The following is a 14,984-nucleotide window of genomic DNA, read 5'->3' on the forward strand; positions in this document are numbered from 1 at the left end:
TCACTTGCTGTACATGCTTCCCTAGATGTTGTGCCTGAAAAACACCAAAGTGCCACCTGAGGGCCTATAGATTTTCTTTTCTTCTTTTCCTGAAAGCTGTACATACTTTCCAGTTGATTGATAGATGATTGATAGACAGATAAGTAGAAGAGATAGCCAGTCCCCCTCCTCTGTCCCTGTGTTTTGCTGTGGGAGGGTATTATGATTGTTCTCTTTCAGGTTTCTGTGGGGATTATTAGAACAGTCTGGTTTTCTCTCTGCCACTGCAGTCAGGAGAAGAGCCGAAGTGGAGGCCCCTGGCTGGCTCTCTTCCACATCTGCCTCTCCTAACGGGGCTGCATTCTGACTCCTCTGATCTCAGAACCAAAGGGCTGTGCAAGTGGCTGAGGACGTCTTCTCAGATCAAAAGTTCTATAGAGTTAATCCCATTAACAACATCCGTAAAGTTGCAGTCTTCAGTTAGATTCAGTGATAATAAGCTTACATACTCTTTTCTCTCCGCATTCTATTGTGTTATATATTGCTATTTTTTCCAACATTGGGAATAAAGTGGTTACTTTTTTCTTCTTCTATAATTATAACCCTAATAATTTATTCTATAAATTCTGACAAGAGCTATTTGAATGCTTTGATTTGTAATAAGACAATTTCCTTATCAGTTGTAACGTAACTCATTTTTGTCTGCATCTTTTCGTTTCTACTTTGGGAAATCATCCCCTTTCCAGGATGATGGACAGTTGGGAGTACCACCTCTCCCACCAAGACTCAGGTCATTCTTGCTAAAAAGCCCGAAAACAGTCTCAGCAGAGTCTGACTTCAGTTTTATTCCTCAATGTCTGAATTATTTAATTCTATATAATTAAAATTTAATATAAGACATTTGCAGTACTATCCATATGGAACCAAGACAGCAGAGCCTTGTCTCTACTTTTTTACATTCTTCCTCTCATAAGATAGAGAAAATGGCCACAAGACTTTTCTAAATGTTAGAAAAATGAATTTTCATATATTGTGAACCGTTACTGTAATTAGGCAAACAAAATATCCATAGAAAATAAAATACCATGCAGATTCAGTGCAATCTAAAGATATACTTAGAAAAAAAAAAGATATCTTTCAGATAAATATCTTGGGAAATTTAGCACTACCTGTATTTTAGGCAACCTTTTGCATTACCTTGCCACACAGTTGATTTTTGTAATAGTTCCACAAAATCTCCTTCTCTAATTAAAGCTCTTTTCTAAATTTACATTAAAAAGTTATTTTTGTATAGTTTTCTTAGAATACAGGAAAATACCTATACTCTGGTGTATATAATATTCAACCTCTTTTAGAATTAAAAACTGCTTGTCTTTTGAAATGACTTTTATTTTATGGCAACCATTTGTTAGTCCTTCACTATTTCAGATATCTTAAGTCCAACTTAAAAGACCTAACAGCTCAAAGACTAAAAATAACTAATTACTGTGCTAGTGACTGTACTCTTTGATCCAAGTGTGTCTTCATAAGATTTACTGCTGTAAAAATCCATGTTACATAAAAGAAAACTATTTTGAGTTCATCCATTTTTTCAAATACATATACATATTTAAAATAATTTATCATATGTAAATTTGATGATGTGACATATTCAAACTATTCTGAAGACTATTCTTGAAATTCATATATTTTTAATGACCCGCTTGAAGTAATTATATATGTTCTGAAAAGTCTATGAACTGACTTAGAAGTAATATTGGTTGTCATTAGCTCTTTTAAAACATGGTAATATTTTTACTAGGGTTGTGATTGGAAAACACAAATTGTTTCCTTATTTGAAGCTCATAATCTGCTGTATTATAGGGGATAGCCTATAATTGTCTAGTTCACAGTAGTATTTTTTTTATTCTGGAGAAATAACCAAAACTTTTCAGAAAGAATTAATCTCTAGAGAAAAAAGGAATGCACTATCGTCAAAAGAGCACTCCATTAAATAAACATCCAGTGTGATTTCATAGTTTATGGGTGGCATCATTATAACATGTTTGCATAAGGTGGATATTTGTTGGGTGTCTTCCATTGCTGTTAAAATTCTAATATAGTGTATATAACATTATCAGAAGTTTTGATATTATTTTGCCTTTGATAGTTTTTCTTCATAATTATCTCCTAGATTTAGAGTTATTTCCATTACTCCCAGATTTCCCTGTCAAAACCTGCATGTCTGATACTTGGCCGATTTGACAGATGTCCTAAAACCTGAAAAAGATGAGTGAAAGAGGTCGTTTAAGACCCAATCTTATCATTCAAAACAATGTCCATATCCTATATTAATTTTGCCACTCTGTCCTTTCTGTATCTGTAACACTATTGTGCCAGCAAGTTCAGAAATACTCAAATTAACTTTGAAATGTTAGTTCAGTTTTGTAAGGCATCTGAAGCATTGAAGGGGCAATTAAAAAAACAATCCTGGCTTGCCTAGAATTTCTCTTAGGTCAAAAAAGAGAATGTACTTTAAATCCTTACAAGTTAGGAAGGAGGTGTTAGATATCCCAACATACGCTTGGACTGTCTTACATTAGCTTGAAGCAGACCAATCAACCCACTGAAAACAACTAAGAAAGTCAAATAGAATATATGTTAAAGGGAGCTATTATATATATTCATAAAAAATTAAAGGAAAAGTGATTGAAAATATAGGGTATATCAGCAGAGATAAGAAAACCATTAAGCAGCAAATAAATCAGATCATTCCAGATCTGCATGACCTCTGGTATTCAGGTTTGCATGGTAGTCATTTAGATACCTTCCAGCATCAGGCTTTCTTGTTCTTTTTATTATTATTATTATTAATTATTATTATTATTGTGGAATAGAAATTGCATAGCATTATTTGAAACTTTGGAGATCAGATATCTGACTAAAATCACTGCAGGAAGTTTGTGAGATGAAGAAGGCAATCATATCATAGAAAGTGTTTTGCTGTAAAAATGGTCGTATTTCCTGTGTGAAGGTCCTCACTGAGTCATCATTATGAAAGTTTAAAATAAACAAAGATTTGTGATTCTCACATTTCTCTTGGTACATATTTTCAGAGATATGTGCTTTCCTGACAAGTTGTTAATTACCATTCCAAATAAGCAGTACAGAATAAAAAAAATGTCTAGAAGTGAAACTTTGAATACCCTTACAATATGCTACTTCTGTATTTTCATCCATCTCAAGAATTAATACCATAATTTACTTTATTGTTGCTCAAGCTAAGTAAACCAAAGTCATTCTTGACTCTTCTTTTCATACAATACATACCACACTTCACAAAACATTTGAAAACTACCTAAAATACATGTTTTGTTCTCATTATTTCTCCCCACAGCCATTATTGCATCCGTAATTCTAATTTTGGACTACTGCAGTTGCCTCCAAAGTGATTGCCTTGCCCTCATGCCTGCCCAACACTGCAGAGACTATTCTCTATACAGCAGCCAAATTGATACTTTAAAAATCCTAGGCAAATAAGGTCATTCAACTTCCTGCTCAGAAACCTCCAGTGGCTTTACTGCATTGTCCTCCAAGTTGTTCTTCAAGAATTCCATGCAGCCCCTCACTTCAGATTGTTTTGCACTTGCTGTCTCTACTCTCTGCAGATATTTGTACGTCTCAAAAGCAAGAGTCCACTACTTTCTAATCTTCTATGATAATATATTTGTAATATATGTATATTATATATATATATATATGTACACATATACATGGTGTATATGTTATATATATACATACATATAAATATATACACCACGTATATATTTCTCCAATTTTACATCTGTATGGTATGTGTATATGTAAGTGTGTATATATATATATATATAATTTATTAATGATGTATACTATATTGAATGAAGATTTGAATACCATCTGGACTTTCTGTACATTGTAAGTTACAGAAGAGAAGAAACTTTCTTTTCTTGTGTATTGACATTTATCCAGTAACTAAGAAAATGGCTGAAATATACTGAAGTAGAGTTGTATACACTATTTTAATGCTTAAGTAAATGAAAGATAAGCATAGATTATACTTTTGTATAAGTTTATTTTATAACAAATTTTTTAGTGTTTTGGGTTTTAAAGACTCATCTCCAAATCTTGTTTGTAGCCCCAGATATAACATATAATATTATATAACTTATATTGGCTCATATATGAAAAAATACTGTAGTAAGTTTGCCTATTTAGATTTTAAAATCTAATGAGAAAAAAGTCTTGTGGTCAGCAGTAGTGCATTTTTTTTCATTTTAAAATATAGTCCTAAATTGAAATGAAATATTTCATTGCCCTAAAATGAAATAATGGGAATAAAAGAAGTGCATGAAAAGAAAACTGGCTATCAGATTTTTAATAAGTTTGGGGCAGATTTTGCATTTCAACATTCTTCATGGTGATCTACTGCTTAAATTTTGAAAGAATGTACACCAACTGACCCTAAGTTAGCATAAATACACATATACATAAATGCCTCTAGGGGATTTTAGCTCACCATTTTCTCCCTACATTTACACCAGTGAATTACAATGATAGTTTTCAATACTGGTTGATGCTAAGAGGTAAATTCATACTCATTAACAATCATTTCTAAATATGTGTCTTATTTAAAAAATGACATATTGTAAAGAAGATTTCTAGGCAAATTATCAATATTCTTCAATAAAATTATCCATATTCCTCATTTGCTTAATATATTGAGCTAATTTTTCATGTTAAGACATGTCAGTGACTTAATCTGATTTTTAATCATTCCTGTTTTCTGAGAAATTGTAAAAATCAAATATAATTCTGACTCCCCTAGACAAAAAATTCTCTATTCCAAATTAGTTTTCAATGATAATTAATATTCACCCACATAGTTCCCTTTCATAAAAATCCAAATTAAATCACTCTTTTATGCTTTATTGTTGTAAATCTTTTGGGTAATTTTCATTCTATTATCTAGTCATTGTAAAGAAACTTAGAAAGACCTTTCAATAACACTTTTACTCACTATTAATTTGAAAAGTGTTAATTTTGAAAGTGTTCATCAGACAACTTTATGATAAGTGGTAAAATTACTCCTAGTAGTTTAATGAAGTCCATTTTTTATTCACAATACTCTGTTATTTATTACTGCCCCTTTTTTCTGTATCCATTTGATATTATGCATTAGTCATTCAAGGGCATAATTAGCATAAAACAGTCTTTTTCTAATTCTCAGGACAAAGTTTCAATGCTTATATAAATGTATCAGAATTCAGTGGGTAAAACAAAAAAAAGTCATTGAGTGCTTTTTTGGGAGAAAGCCATATAGATATTCTGAATCAAAGCCAATATCTAAATTATTTGATATTATAGATTAACACAATGTTAAGTTGGGAGAAGATAGTCATAAAGGAATGGTGAATATTTTAAAAGTCTTGTGTATAAATATAATTTTAACAACACAGTTTAAATTTTATCACTTAGTTGCATCATCTTTATGCAATAATATTAATGATTACTTTCAAACAACTCTAAATGGCAGAGGACTGAAAAACATTTTAATTATCTTACATTCATATAACATCATTTCCTTTCTATTACATTAATGACAGAATAATTTACTTGCAATTTAAAACATAATCTTCAAAGTCATATAGGTTCCTCCTTTGTATTTTCCAAATTTGTGTCATTGCACATAAATTCTTCAAAATGCATGCAGTGTATTTTCTATACATAACAAACCATAAAATTAGCTTTTAAAATGACAAGTTTTCATTAATGACTATTGTATTAACACAATTTTTATCATATGTTACCATCAAAATGATCACTTTGAATTTCATAAAGTATCAGTAAATGTTAGTACATTTCCTCCATATTTTAGATAGTGGGAATAAAAGATCTTGGCAATCTTATGACATGTCACTCATGGTCTCATGTTGGTTAAAGTCAGAATTGCTTTAGTTATACAGTTTTAATAATTTGAAGTGCCCCAATTACTGTAAAGGCAGAAAAAAGATCCCTTTCCATATTATTAGTTCCTGATTACCTTCCATGGTTTGACTTAAGAAACCCTGTACATATTCCACTATTTCGTTTCCAGAGTAGTAATGTGACTTTATGAGCTTTGTAATCAGAATCTTTCCAAGATCAACCTGGAATGGTTTGTCAGTGGTGATAGTAAACAAACAAAGTAACATTAGTGGCAGCTTAGTCTCATTTTTCTAAGTCATCGTGTTTATCTCAAGATTCCTTTGCTGGTCCTACTGTGAACCTAAAGTAGTTTTATCTTTGGTCTCCTGTTATCCTTAGGATATTGGGAAGTTTCTGAAATGCCTTAGACATTATCCCTTTAGAGTCCCCCTTTCTCCTTATGGGGTCATTCTTATGCAAGTGCTTAATACTTGACTGACACATATACTACATCATAACAGCTATAAATTTAAGCTTCTCTAAGTGTCTTTATAAACTTTATTTATTTTAACGACTTTGTTGTGTCCTGTTTGTAGGGCAGATCTTCCATGGATAACTTCAGTAAGATTTGTGATATGTTTATGCTTTTAACTTCTTTTCAGTAGTTAGTTATAAACTCCATAATGGAGTTTATAAACCTCCATAAATAAGTATTTTATTCTTCCAAGTTGCTTTTTTTTGGTTCTGCATTATTGATCAATAGCTTAAATTCATGTTGTTGTTGTGTTTTTTTCTAATTTTTCTCTTAAGTAAGTCTGTAAATTTCCTAAACAGGCATAAAATATAGGCTGCTGTCAAGTTGCTTCATGCAATTTTCTCACTTAGGTAGTTTAAATTGTGGCTTAACAGTAGTATTTTTTTATGTGATTGTTTTTGCTTTTGTTTCATACAGAACGGAATCAGCATCCATGCAAAGTATATTTTGCAACACTGTTAACTATCTTTATCTAAAAGAAAACTTTTTAATCATTGCACATATTCATACATATTCCATCTAACATTAAAGATAATTATAAAATATTTACCCCCACGACTGTATTTCTGGTTCTACACAGTAATTTTGTACCTTAAATATACGGCTGGGAAAAATTACTCTGTGATTTCTAAGTCTTTTATTCTTTACATTGTCAGTGTAGAATTAGATTTACTTTGTAAAATCAAATTAAAATTAATTTAAATGTGTATTTAAGTAACTCAGCAGAAGGACAGTTAGTTTACTTGTTTTGGGCCTGTTTTCAAACTGTATATATAATTTTATATATGTATATACACATATAAATATGCATATGTATATATAAAATTGAGGTGCAAAACAAATGCTTTAACCAGTTTAAATATTAATATAATATAGAAAAAAAATCGAATGTCCAACTTCAAGACTGTTATGTTATTTGGCATGTGTTTTAAATTAATGTTTAGCAATTCTTGCAAACCTGAAAAAGAAGTATGAATATCCCTAACTAAAAGATTTTTAAACTGAGATTTTAAAGATTTATTTTATTACATACGGCTTTTCCTAGAATAGTTTTATTTTTATTTCCTTTATAAGTAATACCAAGGATACTTGCACCAGTATATGAAATATTTATAATCAATTAATGAAATTCAAGTTCAAGAATATGCTCATTTTAGTCCCCACAATTTCTCTGATATTATTGATTACTATTTCTTGAGATATGTTTAATTGTTTAATTCGACTTTTAAAAAAGTAATAGCAAGCACAAATACAAATAGGTGGTATTACATTTCATAAGAATTTTCTTTAATCATGTCTTAATTAATTTTTTGGCATGTGTGTGATTCAGAAAACTGCAATATATTTTGGAAGTTTATAATTTCTCCTCATTTAAACATTTCATACTTATATTGTTGATCAGTTTCTATTTTATTTTAATAATTGAGTTGATACAACTTCAAATGCCAGGTGGAGTAAGAGAGGATAATACTTAATTTCAATAATTTATTTATACAAAACTCTTTTATTAAACGTCATATACAATATATTCCCTAGTTTGATGTTATTGTGACATACAATGATTAAATCAAATGAAATGTTATATCAATTTGCATGTTTTTACAGATGGCTGTAATTCGCAGATCTGTCATTTTTAAGCAATCAAATCGATGTTGCTAAAAGCTTTAAATAGAGGAACATCTCAGTGTTCATAGGGACTGGACATATGTGAAGTGTCATTAAATGGCTCATAAAATATTTTACTCCCGTTGTGTTTTAACAGAAGATACTGTAAAAACCATTAACAAGAACACAATGACTTATTTTGGTAAATTTGTATAAAAAATATTGACATATTGAACAGTACACCAGTACATTTTAAAGGTGAAGAAGACAAGAAGGGTGCACATATAACAAAAATTGGATATTAAAAATCCAAAAATATTTTCCTTTTAATTATTTAAAATAGTACCGAAGACAGGTTAAGTTTGGTACTTTACATTATCATTAGTCTGCAAGGATGCTAAACGGGGAATTTAACAAAATGGGCTTTCTTTAAAATGGAAAATATTACCCCTTCATATACACAACATACTAGAATGCAAAATCATTCAATATATAGGTTGTAATGTGGTTAAAAATATCCTAATACAAGAACAGTTTGAAGGTATTATAGGTTTTGTTCCAGAACACCACAGTAAAGCAAATATTGCCATAAAGTGAGTCAAATGAATGTTTAGTTTTCCAGTGCTTGCGAAAGTTATATTTGTACTTTAGTTATTAAATGTGCAAAGCATTATTTCTAAAAAAAAGTACATACTATTAAGAAATATTTTATTGCTAAAAAAGTGCTAACCATCATCTCAGCTTTCAGCAAATGGTAAACTTTCTGCTGGTGAAGGGTCTTGCCTCCATATTGATGGCTTCTGACTGGTCAGGGTGGTGGTTGCAGAAAGTTGCAGTGCCTGTGGCAACTTCTTAAAATTAGACAATGAGGTTTGTTACATTAACAGACTCTTCCTTTTCCCAAAAAAATTTCTCTATAGCATAAAATGCCGTTTGATAGTGTTTTTACCCACAGAACTTCTTTCAAAATTGGAGGCCATCCTCTCACCCTGCCACTGCTTTATCAAATAAGTTTATGTAATGCTGTAAATCTTTTATTCTCATTAAAAAATTGTCTTCAGCCTCTTTGCCAGAAGTAGATTACATCTCAAGAAACATCTTTGGTCATCTGTAAGCAACTCCTCATCTGTTAAATTTTTTACCATGAGATTGAAACAATTGAGTCAAATCTTCAGGCTCCTCTTCTAATTCTAGCTTTCTTCTTCTCTCCCCCACATGTGCAGTTCCTTCCTCCACTGAAGTCATGAACTCCAAGTCATCCATTAGGGTTGGAATCAACTTTGTCCAAATACCTGTTAATGTTGATATTTTAACTCCTTCCTGTGAATCACAAATGTGCTTAATGACATTTAGAATGCGGCAGAACCTTTCCAGAAGGTTTTCGATATATTTTGCCCAGATCTAGCAGAGAAATCACTATCAATGGAAGTGATAGCATTATAAAGTTATTTTTTAAATAAAAAGACTTGAAAGTCAAAAAAGAACACATCAAAATAGTTAAATGAATATTCAAATTACTGTATTTCAGAATCTTTGCATGATGGAAAGTATATGAATTATCTCATATATTTCTAACAATATCATAATGAAAGTTCTGTTATGTGACAGATGCAGAATTTTAAACACATAGGATAACTAGTTGCCAATATCAGAAAGCAAGTATGTTGAATGACAGAGCCAGGCTTTCTGGCACCAGTATTTTTCAAATTGAGACACAATTCACTTATCATAAAATATATTAATTTAAAATGTAAAATTCAGTGGTTTTTAGTCTGTTTGCTGTCGAATGGTCATTACTATTATCTAATTTTAGAACATCCTCCCTAAAGAAACCCCATGCCCATTCTCAGTCACCACTCCTCAAGGACCCTGGCAAAATGAATCTACTTTTTGCCTATATGAATTCTGGACTTTTAATATAAATGGAGTCATACAATATGTGGCCTTTTGTGTCTACCATCTTTAACTTTGCTTAATATTTTCAGGGTTTCATTCAGGTTGCAGCATATATTAAGTATTTCATTTCTTTTTATGAGGAATACTATTTTGTTTCATGGATATACCACATTTTGTTTAATAATTTATCAGTTGATGGGCATTTTGGTTCAACTTTTGGCTATTATGAATAATGATACTGTGAACATTCATGTACCAGTTTTCACATGGGCATTTATTTTCAATCTTGGGGGATTATACCTAGCAACAGAATTATGGGATAATACAATAACTCTATATTTAATTTTGTGTAGAATTTCCAAACTGTTTCCCAAACTGTGCCAATTATATACATGGAAAGTTTCAGTTTCTCTACATTCTCAGCTACTTGTTTTTCATATGCTTCATTATAGGCATCCCAGTGAGTGTGAAATGGCACCTCACTGCGGTTTTAATTTGCATTTCTTAAATGACTTATTGTATTGAGCATTTCTCATGTGTATTTTGGCTTTTTGTATTTTTATTGGAGAAATGTCTATTCAAACCCTTTGGTTAAATTTCCATTGCATTATTCATATTTTTATTCTTGGACTTCAATATTCTGGATATGAGGCTCTGGTCGGTTATATGATTTTCAAATAGTCTCACCTCACCCATTATGTAGATTGTATTTTCATTTTCTTGGTAGTATACTTTGAAGAACAATATTTTTATATTAATGAAGTGCAGTTTATCTACTTATATATTTCATTGCTCCTGCTTCAAGTTCATGTCTAAGAATTTATTGCATCTCCAAAGTTATGAAGATGGACCTTTTTTGTTTACTTCTAAGACTTTTCTGGATTTAGAACTTACACCTTTGTTGTGTTTTTGAGTTAATTTTTATGGAAAGTGTGAAAGAAGCGTCCCACTTCATTCTTTTGTATGGGCACATCCAATTGTCCCAAACCATTTATTGAAAGGACTACTTTCCCTATTGAATTGTTTTGGCACTCTCCTAAAAATTAATTTCCTATAAATATCCAGAATTTATTCTGGACTCTGATGTCTTTCATTCATCTATATCCTTATGCCAGAACTACACATATCGATAATTGTAGATCTACAGTAACTTGACATTAAGAAGTAATAAGTCTTCAAATTAGTTCTTTTCTAAGATTGAGTTGTCTATTTCATCCTTCTCCATTTGAAGGAGATCCAACCTTGTTCATCTCCCTTCGGTGGTTTGCAAAGGAAGAACTTTGGGCTAGTGACTGTAACAGTATTTTTAGGCTGTTGTTTTTCAAGGCTACCACAGAAATAACAGAGAGGGGAACACAAATGGGACAAATTAAAAGACTTCAGTGCTCATAGTTCTTAACAAGGTTCAGCAATTTTTTTTCTTAAATAAGTGTTCCCAGATTACTGAGTCTTGATTCTGATAGTTTTGCCTGTTGTCACATTGATTTTCTTTATGAGAGAATTTTAGAGGTCCTTATTGTATTATTTTTATTAATACCACCCTCCTGGTCCACTATCTTAACAACTGAAACCTAAAATTTCTAAGGTAACTAAGTCCACATACCAGATTTGAGCTTTGCTTTTTGGTATCAGCATTGTAGAATACCCTTAAACTGGACAATGCCTCACCTATCTGTAAAGCAAGAATGTAGAATGTTATCAGAAATGTGTTTTCTGTCTTGAAATAATATGAATCATCTGACCTTTTTTCCTAGGAATGTGTCCATTTTTCAGTTTTTCCTGACAAGAACCTATGGAACTTTCAACTTTGCCTAGTAAGTAGAAAGGAGAAAATAACTTTTCTCCCACCCTATGAATAGGAATTCAAATCATGTACAAAATCATAACTTTTCATGAACCCATCAAAAAGCAACAAAGACACAATTCATAAAAGTAGTCAGGTTTATTTTATTACTGGAGGCACTATATGTCAATATTTCACTTTATTCATATTTTATAAATCTAAAGAATTCAAGGAAGTGGAAAGTTCCTCTGACATCAAAAGTTGGTTTATATTTAAAATAACACAATACAATCAATACTTATACCACTAAGCTCTATTAATTTCAAAAGGTAATTGTATTTCTTGTACTTGTAAGTTATTCAACCAACACTTCAACTTTCTAATTTCAAACTAATTTTTTCAAGAGCATTTGCTGGAGGCTTGCAGTTCAGCTTACACATAGAATTCTTACCCAAATGAACTAGTAAACTTTTATTAAAAAGTTTGAAGAATGATGAAGCACCTGTATAATAAAATACGACTGGTCTCAACAGATATTAATTTCATTAATGGAATGAATATTTCTGATAAATAGTAAGTTGTTGAAAATCTTGCATTCAACATTTCTAAAGGTTTACTGCATGCTTCAATCAAATATAAATTAAGGAAATATTTTTAAGTTCCTGACACTCAGAAGTAGAGCTCAACTCTAGTTTCAATGCCTTGTTCAGTTTACCATAATATGTAAATCTCAGATGTTGTTTGAAATCTATTATTTGAATGCCTTTAAATCATAATTTTAAGCAGAAATCCAAACAGTATAGCTGTTAAATTCTTAATACCAGTGCTCTTTTTTTTGTAATATTTCTGAACATTTTCTCTTTTTATATGTATCTATAAAAAAACAATTTAAATTACTTCAGAATTTCTGTAAGCTGTATCTATGTTTTTGTAGTGAAAAAATCTTAGGAAAAAATAATGAAAAGACAGATCCAAATTGAGTTTGACTCTAATATCACTACAAAATAACTGTTAAAATACCATATATTATAAGCAATGGCAAATATAATAATAAATCAAAAAGAACTACTATATTAATATTTAATCTCAGTATACTATAAAACATCAGAAATTATTTCATGCAAATGTTTATATAACTGAAACTTTTAAACATACAGAAAATACTTTGAAAGATTATATATGGTAAAACATGCAATAATGTATATGTATATATATACATATAATATATATGTATGTACGACTATATATAACATAGTTATATAGAATAGATGGAAAGAGAGAGACAGGTGCATATACTCCATATACTTACTTTAATCTCTAGAATGAGAATCCAGAATATTTGGAAAGGTCAAAATAGCAAACTTTTAGTTGTCTATGTATTTCTGTGAAGCTATTGATCTTTCGTCACTTATTGGTTCCTATATCTCTGTCTATTGTCTCCTCTGTCCATGTCACAGCAAGGAATAAAATTAAGAAAAAGAAATATGCCAGAGCAAATTAGTGAACTCACTAAAGTTATTGGGGGGCAGGCTGGATCTAATTTTTTAAAATTGTATGTCTACAATCTGACCTCATCACTTGTTTTTCTACATAGCACTATACTTTGTTGAGATAAAAAAAAATATTCCAAGCTACTTTGTACCAAATGTATGGTCATCTACCTTGTGTGTATTGAAAAATCTTTCAAGTTCAATATTTTTGGCTAAATTACTTTTTGCTCTTGTTACTTTCAAGCCCAACTGAAGGCATCGAGGGTTGTGGCTCTATTTCTTAAAGGCATGTTAGCTCTGTGCTATCTGACTGTTCTTATTTTCTGTGCAAGTCACCCTTTGTTATGAATTAAGGTTTGGAAGGACTTTAATTGCAACATGGCATGCATTATGGAAGAGGCTTTATGGACAAAAGAAATAATAAAATAAAGGTCAAAAAAGAGTGAAGTCAGGGCACAGGTCCCTCTTTTTCCCTATCATCCCACATCATGGAGCCAGGGTGAAGATGGAATCACAGGATCTATATCCCGGTGCAGGAACTACCTCTGCCATAAAGCAAGTTTGCTAAGTGGATTACAATGTAGTCTAACTGTCCCATGTTGAGTGTTTAAGAATTGTCTGGGAAGATCAGCTGTTTCTGTCCCTGAGGATCTGGGAGCACAGTGGGATATTAGAGTCCCATTGTGGGGTCAACCAAAATCCCTTTGATTATTATCTTATATGCACCCCCCTCTGGGAGAAGGCAGGAGGTTATTATCCCGTACTAGATGGCTCATTTTTCAGGTAATCTAAGGTGAGCTTGCAGTGTCACGTTAGACAGTTTCATTTATGAAACTACTCGGAATCTGCTTCTTCTGCCAATCAAACTCAACATTTCAATTGACATAAAAAATAGAGCAATTTTTTTTCCACTTTATTTTCCTCTTAGAAACTGACCGAGTTAAATGGTGACTGGCATTAATGTCAGCCTAGGATATCAGAGTTTTGATAGGGCTGGTAGGTCATGCCATTTCATTTAGAGTTTACTCTCTATGGTGTAGGCAGTTGTTTTGAATGACACGGTAAAGATGTTTTTCAATGCTAAGAAATTAGAGATCAAATAAAAAAACACATAGTTGTTGGTAAAAAAATTATATTGGAAAGTGTCATTGCTGAAAAATAACTTGGATGGATATAAATGTCTATGGAAATGTAAGATTATAGAAGGCCTAATTCAGTTATATTAAAATGAACCAAACAGTCGTCTCTCTTATGCAGTGATTTTTTTTGTAAGGGGTATAACAAATGTTTTACATTCATAGAATCCAATACATGTTTGTCATTGGTCTCCATTGATTTCAAAAAACACCATTTGAGGTTGAAACACTTGTAGCTAATTTAAGTAAAATTAGAAATATTTACTAATTTATTTACAGATAATTGATAGAACAAGGCTTTTTGATTCACATTTGTTTCAGCCTCAGTATTAAATTTCTGCCCTCTAATTCTGAGTTGTAAGAATATCCATCTGGGATCATTACTTCCCATGCTGTTTCATGCAAGTCCTATCACCACTGCCTGAGCTCAAACTTGTAATTTTCCTGACTGCTTAATTCTAAGGTTTCAGTGTAATTATTTAATTACACCCGGTGCACATATGTGCATATATTTCATGTTTATGAGTGGCATCTGCCATTTCTATGATTGTCTGCGTTTTATTGTTTCACTGGAACCTTTCTGGGAAAATGGACCTCTGTACACAAAAAACCTTCTGAAAAATCTGCTAATATAAGTC

The 14,984-nt window shown here is 31.3% G+C and overlaps 1 long non-coding RNA gene across 1 annotated transcript in view; it reads left to right on the plus strand.

Annotated features, from left to right (window-relative positions):
* The window catches only part of LOC140843499 (uncharacterized), a 153,446-nt gene that overhangs the window by 104,566 nt on the left and 33,896 nt on the right, over positions 1–14,984 (plus strand). Inside the window, exon 3 of the long non-coding RNA XR_012121327.1 lies at positions 11,692–11,751. This is a non-coding gene — a long non-coding RNA (uncharacterized lncRNA). The remainder of the gene's footprint in view (positions 1–11,691; positions 11,752–14,984) is intronic.

This window comes from Manis javanica, chromosome 9, assembly GCF_040802235.1.
Source record: "Manis javanica isolate MJ-LG chromosome 9, MJ_LKY, whole genome shotgun sequence".
NCBI lineage: Eukaryota > Metazoa > Chordata > Mammalia > Pholidota > Manidae > Manis > Manis javanica.